The sequence below is a fragment of the Carassius auratus genome, unplaced genomic scaffold, assembly GCF_003368295.1.
Source record: "Carassius auratus strain Wakin unplaced genomic scaffold, ASM336829v1 scaf_tig00215926, whole genome shotgun sequence".
Classification (NCBI taxonomy): domain Eukaryota; kingdom Metazoa; phylum Chordata; class Actinopteri; order Cypriniformes; family Cyprinidae; genus Carassius; species Carassius auratus.
The window spans coordinates 300,269-307,721 of NW_020528313.1; positions in this window are offsets into that span (position 1 = coordinate 300,269).

Below are 7,453 nucleotides of genomic sequence, written 5' to 3' on the forward strand. Positions count from 1 at the left end.
TCCTCCAACATAGAAAACCTTGCTGGTCAGCAAGTAACAAAATGTGTTATTTCAGCACACATTTGTGAAGAAGAAAACTGTAAATTAAAACAGCTATCAGACATATACAGTACAGACCAAAAGTTTGGAAACATTACTATTTTTAATGTTTTTGAAAGAAGTTTCTTCTGCTCATCAAGCCTGCATTTTTTTTATATTGTGATATATTATTACAATTTAAAATAATTGTTTTTAAATTTATTATACTTTAAATTATCATTTATTTCTGTGATGCAAAGTTAAATTTTTAGGATCATTACCACATGACCCTTTAGAAATCATTCTAATATGATGATTCTTTATCAAAGTTGGAAACAGTTCTGCTGCTTAATATTTTTTCAGAACATGTGATACTTTTTTAGGATACTTTGATGAATAAAAAGTAAAAAAAAAAAAAGAAAAGAAAAAGAAGCTATGTTTTTAAAATATAAATATTTTTGTAATAACAATATACACTACTGGTCAGTAATTTGGGGTCAGTATTTTTTTTTCTTTCTTTTTTTTAAAAATAAAATCAATACTTTTATTCAGCAAGGATGTGTTAAATTGATAAAAAGTGATAGTAAATAAAATATATTATTAGAATATATATTATTATACTAATATATATATTATTATATTTTTTTATTATTATATTTATTTTTTATTTTGAATAAATGCAGTTCTTTTTTTTATTTTGAATAAATGCAGCCTTACTCAGGGTTATCAAATGACATTTTGATGGCCACAGATGCGGGGGAATGTTCCGTGTTGGTTAGCGCAGCGTTTGACAGGGTGGATCACTGCACTCTGATTAATAGATTACGCTGTTTAGTAGGTATTTCGGGTTCGGCTCTGGATTGGTTTTCTGTCACGGTTGGTAAACCGTGATCTTGGGATGTTTACACTTTGTGGTGAATTCTGTGTGTCCCGCGTCTGCACTGATTAGTTGTGGGCGTCTCCGTTCCCTTATGAAAATCAACCATGGTTTTACTACAAATAAAACCAAAAAACCATGGTTACTGTAGTTAAACCATGGTTACCACAAATTAACCATGGTTTTGCTATATTAACCATAGTTTAACCATGGTATTTGTAGTAAATCTGTGGTTTTACAAATGGCAGTCAATACGCCAAAAAACCATGGGTTACTACAGTTTTACTATAATAAAACCATGGTTATTTTTCGTAAGGGTTAATTGTATCAGCAACAGCTGCCACTCACTACTAATCCACTATACAATGGCTTGTCTCACGTCTTGTGTTTGTGAGATCGTTGTCTAATGTTTGATGTGGTTCCCCTGTTCGTTTGGCTCTCAGTGTTGTTTGCGTTTGGATGTCTGTGTTTTCCTAGAACCTCATCCTCTCTCCGCACATTCACTCAGCCACGGACACTTACCTTCGGCTCTATTCCCCGCAGTTCCTGTGCCATCCTCTCCTGCTGCCTCACGCCGTCATCATCCGGATTACTCACCTTCTCTCCGCCATCAGCTGGATTCCCCACCTCTGCACCATGCCCTCGGAGTGTCGCTGTCTCATCGTCATTGTTTGTATATGTACTCATTCTATATCTTCTCATTAAATTAGTAAACTTGCATTTGCTTCCAGACTGTCCTTTCACCCACCGTCACATTTTCATCCTTTCTGTCCGATAGGTCTTTTTCGGTATCTGTTGTATCCTTTATGTCCGATTCTGTACTTTTGTCCTGTGGTGTGCAACAAGGTTCTGTGCTGGGCCCTTTGTTGTTTAACTTGTTTATGCTTCTTCTTGGACAGATTATTAATAGTTTTAAAATAATATCTTATCATTTATATGCAGATGACATTGTTATTTATCTCGTTTAGACCTGATAGTCTAGATAAACAATATAAGACCAGTTCTCAAGGACCTTCATTGGCTCCCAGTTGAATTCAGAGTGCAGTTTAACATTTTTGTTATCACTTATAATCCTTGCATGGTCAGGCACCTCTCTATATTCAGGATCTTTTACATAAACATTCACCAGGTCGGCTCTTACGGTCTTCTGATCTGGACCTTTTAATTGTCCCTAGAACACATCTTAAGACTAAAGGTGATTGTGCTTTTTTTTACTGTGGCACCGAATAATAAATATAATTTCATAAATAATAAATATACAATTTACATGTAGCCGCACTGGGTTGTACATAATAATTAACTCAAATGATATATAGGGAATTTGGGTAATTAATCAGGGATATGATTAATATATATATCTCATATGACAATTACATTAATATTATTGATTATGAAAAATAGCTCAATTGCATTTATCAATAACTCATTACAGGGACTGTAATTTAATCATTAATATGTCAATATTCCATTCTTCATATCAGTTATAGTGATATCTCTTATTGTAAAATACCGCAAATCAAACAGTGGTTTGTCCAGCAAACGGCCGTAAGATTAACTTATCAATTTTCAATAAAGTTATCACTTCTTATAATTCAAGGAAAAATATTCTCTGGCCATGAAAACATTATCCTATCATTATGATGAACAGTGTTGGGTGTAACGCGTTACAAAGTAACAAGTTACTGTAATAATATTACTTTTTTCAGTAACTAGTAGTGTAAGGCATTACTCGTCTGAAAATGGTAATATTATTACAGTTTCCCCGAGCTAGTTACTTGCGTTACATTTGCCAGTAGCACCTTCATCACACACAAGGCACACAACACAGAGAACAGAAGGGAAGGGGAGGAGGGCGTGAATGGAACAGTGATTGGTCTGGGTTTGGCACGAGGTATCATTTACCATCACTGATTGGTCGACAGCCGGCAGCAGAGCGGCATGCTCAGACAGATGGGGAAAAATGGAAGCATCAACAACGGCAAGCTCTTTTTCAGAGGAAGGTTCCCAGCAACAGAAAGCTAGTTTTGACGGGTGGAGATTCAGTAATTATTTTGTAGGGGTGCTCCGATCACGATCGGCCGCTCGTTAATGCGCATTTCGTCAGTAAAGCCGGTTCTCTAATCAGCGGTTTATTCCATCAGGTGCGTGAACCGTATCAGGTGCGTGAACCATATGTTCATACAACCGTGCCAATAAACGCTGAAAATGAACGTGGATTTGCGCATCTTCTCAGTTAATAACGGCTCTGTGTAGTAACAGCTGCTCTATGTGAAATCACGCACCTGATGGAATTAACCGCTGATTAGAGAACCGGCTTTACTGACGAGCAGTAATATAAGTGAGTTGTGTAAACAGTGATTTATGTGACTTCAATTATTTCTTATTAAACTGAAATCGAAAAGTAAAAAGTTTTTTTTTGGAAAAACCACATCCTGGTGTTAGTCTTCATATGCTGCTGAATAGTGTTAACACGGATATAGAAAAATAAGGAGTGCAAGAGATTGATTCCTAATGTCAGTTATTTTTAATTAATACTATAGTAGTTCAGTTCCCTTTACATCTTTAACTACCCGTTAATTTATCAATTGAATGGGTGACATCTCCTCATTAATAGAGCAAACATTTGCCCCCCCGAGAGAATTGGCAGGAGCCGCCACTGACAAAGACCCTAAAGCACACTCCTCCTTTGTATGTTCTCCCTCCATCTGATGCATCTCAGGCAATCATAGAGTAATTAAGAAAAAAAGATGTAACTAGTAATATAACTAGTTACTTTCTCCAGGGAGTAATAAAGTAAGGCATTACTATTTTTGAGAGTAATATGTAATATGTAATATATTACTTTTTTGAGTAACTAGCCCCAACACTGATGATGAATTTAGTTGCTAAAAGTAAAGCTTGTAGCTAGATCAGGCATCTCATTGACTCATAATGTGAGCGTGTTAGACAAAGGCAATCATGAATACATATATTGGTCTTTAATAACTGAACTAATAATACATCAAACTACAAATCACACAGAGTAAATACGCGTACGACAATACAGACAGTAAACTTTGTACAAGACATAACGGAATCCAAATAAGGGAGCAAAAGAGAGAGAGAGAGAAAGAGAATGAATGAGAGAGAAGGGAGGTGAGAGAGAGAGAGAGCGTGGTCACAGAATGAGCTCAGGTATCCAAACTCACAGACAGTAACCCTTGAAAGACAACAAACGAATCAAATCATAGGCAAACTTTAAACAGCATTTAAATCTCCATAGAAATTTATACTTGCACGTGTCTTTTTGTGACGCCAGACGGGCACGCGTGTGAGCTGCGTCCTTGGGTCTTTGTGGCTAGGCGTGTTCTCATCGTCTTCCGGGGTTGCTGCGGAATCGCGCGGTATTTGAAAGGTTCAACTAAGCAATGTTTCAGAATTCGTCTTCCTTGTGTGGAGAGGCGAATAGGCGAATAAACTTAGTAATGAAAAGAAACAAAACAACGGAAACGAAAATGGAAGCTTCCGAAGGATCCATAAGAATGGCTGTCCTCTCAGCCTCTCAGCCTCCCGCGCTGAGAGGGACGGCGATATTAGAGCGGACCGAGGCCGCTCAGAGGGACGAGCGGAAGCGACGAGGGTCGAAGCAGGAGAGAAGGGAGTAAGAGAGGGCGGACCTTCTTGGGTCAGCTCTTATGGCTTGAAATGGTTCACGCCTCTGTTCACGTGAACAACCAATGAACGTCCGCGATCTGAAGCCGGAAACAGTTCCTTTGTCTCTGTGGAAACACCCACCCTAATAAATTAGGGCTTGTCAGATTTCAGCAGTGATATTCTAGCAAGTTCGTAATTCAAGATTAATACATTTTTCATTAATTTGCTTTAGAGAAGTGGGTCCGTCAAAGCACGACGATTAAACAGATACCAAAAATGATATATATAAATGATCAAAACATGAAGTTACATTCAAATGCAGAATTACACACATTTAAAGATTTGATTAACACATGGTAAAAATGCAGATAGTCCAAATTATATGGGAAACATCTAATGCACAAAAAAAAAAATACTATATACATTTAGACTACATTTGAGTACATTTTACCATTCTTTTTGTAAGAGTTAGCTTTCCTGTCCTGTTTCCCAGTGGGATCATAAAGTTTTACGACCTGGTCAGTAGTGGGGTTACAACCCATGGTTCTATTGCCAGGCCAGGCATTTAGTGTAAAAAGGTTTCATTTGTATGCCTGAATTTAACCCATGAATTGATGACCTGCATATCCGTCACACCTCCCCCTTTTCGTCGGATGAAGTCATCATCGGACGGCAATCATCAGAATGGGCAGATGACAGGTGAATCGTGATGGTCATGTAGCAGGTGGGTCATGATGGCAGGTGGTTCCTGGAGCTGAGGATTCAGCTTGATGAGGTTTGGTGTTGTCTTTGACTTGGCACCCCCTTTCCGGGGATTCCATCTGAGACCTCCAGCCACAGTTGTCGTGAGTTTGGCTGTAGAGGTTTGCATCTCCTTGAGTCTCCTGTATAGGATAAAGGTCACGCCAAGAGTCAGGGTGTGACCAATGACAGTGGAGATGCACCGTGCAGTGTCGGCAGCAGTCCAGGCTCGGACCACAGATGACGGGTTCCGAACGGGCTGTCGAGACAGTGCTTGGAGGGCTGTGTCGACGGGAGTAATGCCAATGTGTTGGGTGGTACCTTTCAGTACTTGGTCAAGCAGGTTGACAGTGGCAGTGTCATGCTGGTCGTAGGTCAGTGTAGCTGAGCGCACAGGAGTGTTGACGAGCCATCTGTCACCCACAATCTCTGCTTGCGTTCCTGTGACTTGTGTACGAGGCTTGGCTTCGGCAGGGCAGCGGTGTTGCTGACCAGGGGTTGCAACCCGCAGATTCCTTCAGCGTTGTGTCTGAGGAAGGGTTTGCTAAGGCAGAGATAATGAATGTCTTTGGTCAAAGTATACATGTGCAGGTTTGGGGCCAGGTACAGCTGTGTGTCGCGGTCGTGGTAGGCCACCACATCTGGAATGTGTCTTGGTGTGGGTGTTGCTTTTCCACATCCTGACACTGACATGACATGACATGTCTTTAGGTCTGTAGACTTGGCTTGACTCGCTGATGGGTTGGTTCAGGAGCACATTCACTTCTCTCTGTTTGGGATTGACGTGCCGTAGGATGGCACTATCCAGAGAGTTGGCCAGGTGTATTTGTAGCGGATCAGCTGGCGTGGTGATGGCGTAAGCCAGCACCGTTAGCACAAGGCTTAAGGGTATCATGTATGGTGGGGTTTTACCCGTGATTAGGCTGTCATTGGAGGAGCTAACATCCTACAGCATGTCTGTTTTTAACACTGTAAACAGCTGAGTCTGGGTAAAGTCATTCTGGAAGACAGTAAACAGTGGTTTCATGGAGTTTACAGTCTGGTTCGCTGCATCGCAGCACAGCACGGCAAACCACAGCAGCATCCTGGTACAGATAATAGGGAGAGAGAGAGAGAAAGGGGAGAAAGAAACAAACGAGGGCTGTCTTTGGTTGGACAGGGCAGTCTCTTTGCTTCGTGGGCGGCGACTGGGTTTAGCTTGCCCTGGCCCATGTTTTGCCACATCTTGCTTCTGGCATGACGCTTGCTTCAGTGTTTTGTCAGTGGCTCTGGTGCTGCGTGGTGCAGCACATGCTGCGTCATGGAAATATATTGGCATTATCCCCCTTTTGCTCCGTGGCATTACAAGCCCTGGCATTGTGATGTCAGACGGTGCACAACCCACAATATTGTTCTGTGCACGCAGCATGTTTTGTGTATCATGCAGTGGTCTGGGGCGCTGGTTGTCAGTGACTGTAGACTGGTTGCCAGGGTGGATGGAGGGGTCTGAGAGGTGGTAAATCAAAGTCATTATGGAGGTTTCAGAAGCCCGCATGTCCGCTATGTTGGTCTGTGTAGACAGCGGAGCCAGAATAAGCGTTTCTGAGGTAGACAGTTTAGCTAGTAAAGTTCTCATGCTGTGTGTAATCACTTCAACCTTGAATGTGGGTAGGTGGGTTGGGAGTGACCACAGAATGTTGTTTAGTGTGCCAGTTTTGGCAAGGGTGTCAGTTTGATCTTTTAAGTCCTTGTCTAGACTTGGTAGCTTCGAGTGTCCTTTTACCTTCTTCCAGTACACGGTCACATTGTGTGTTTTTGTGATGTTATCACATTGCTGGAACAGGTGTTGGTGTTTGACATGCTTGCTGTTTGCAGTTTTGAAACCATTCTGTTTACAGCATGGAAGATGGCACACGACACTGAGTCTAGCATAGTTAGAGTCTGTACAGGCTTTGTTCAAACAGATGTTGAATTCAGCTGGTGAGTTGGCATAGTCGAACAGACACCTGTTGAAGATAAACTGACCGTCGCCAAGTGTTAATGTCAGTTTGGTATTGAGAGGTGTAGCAGCTTCATCAGTCTCACTGACGTTCTGGTGGGAGACTGTGTATACTGCGAGGTGTTGGTCATCTGTCAGATCCATTCTGCACACCTGGTCTTTGCTCACCGACATGACAGATGTGATGGCGACAAATTTGAAGGGTG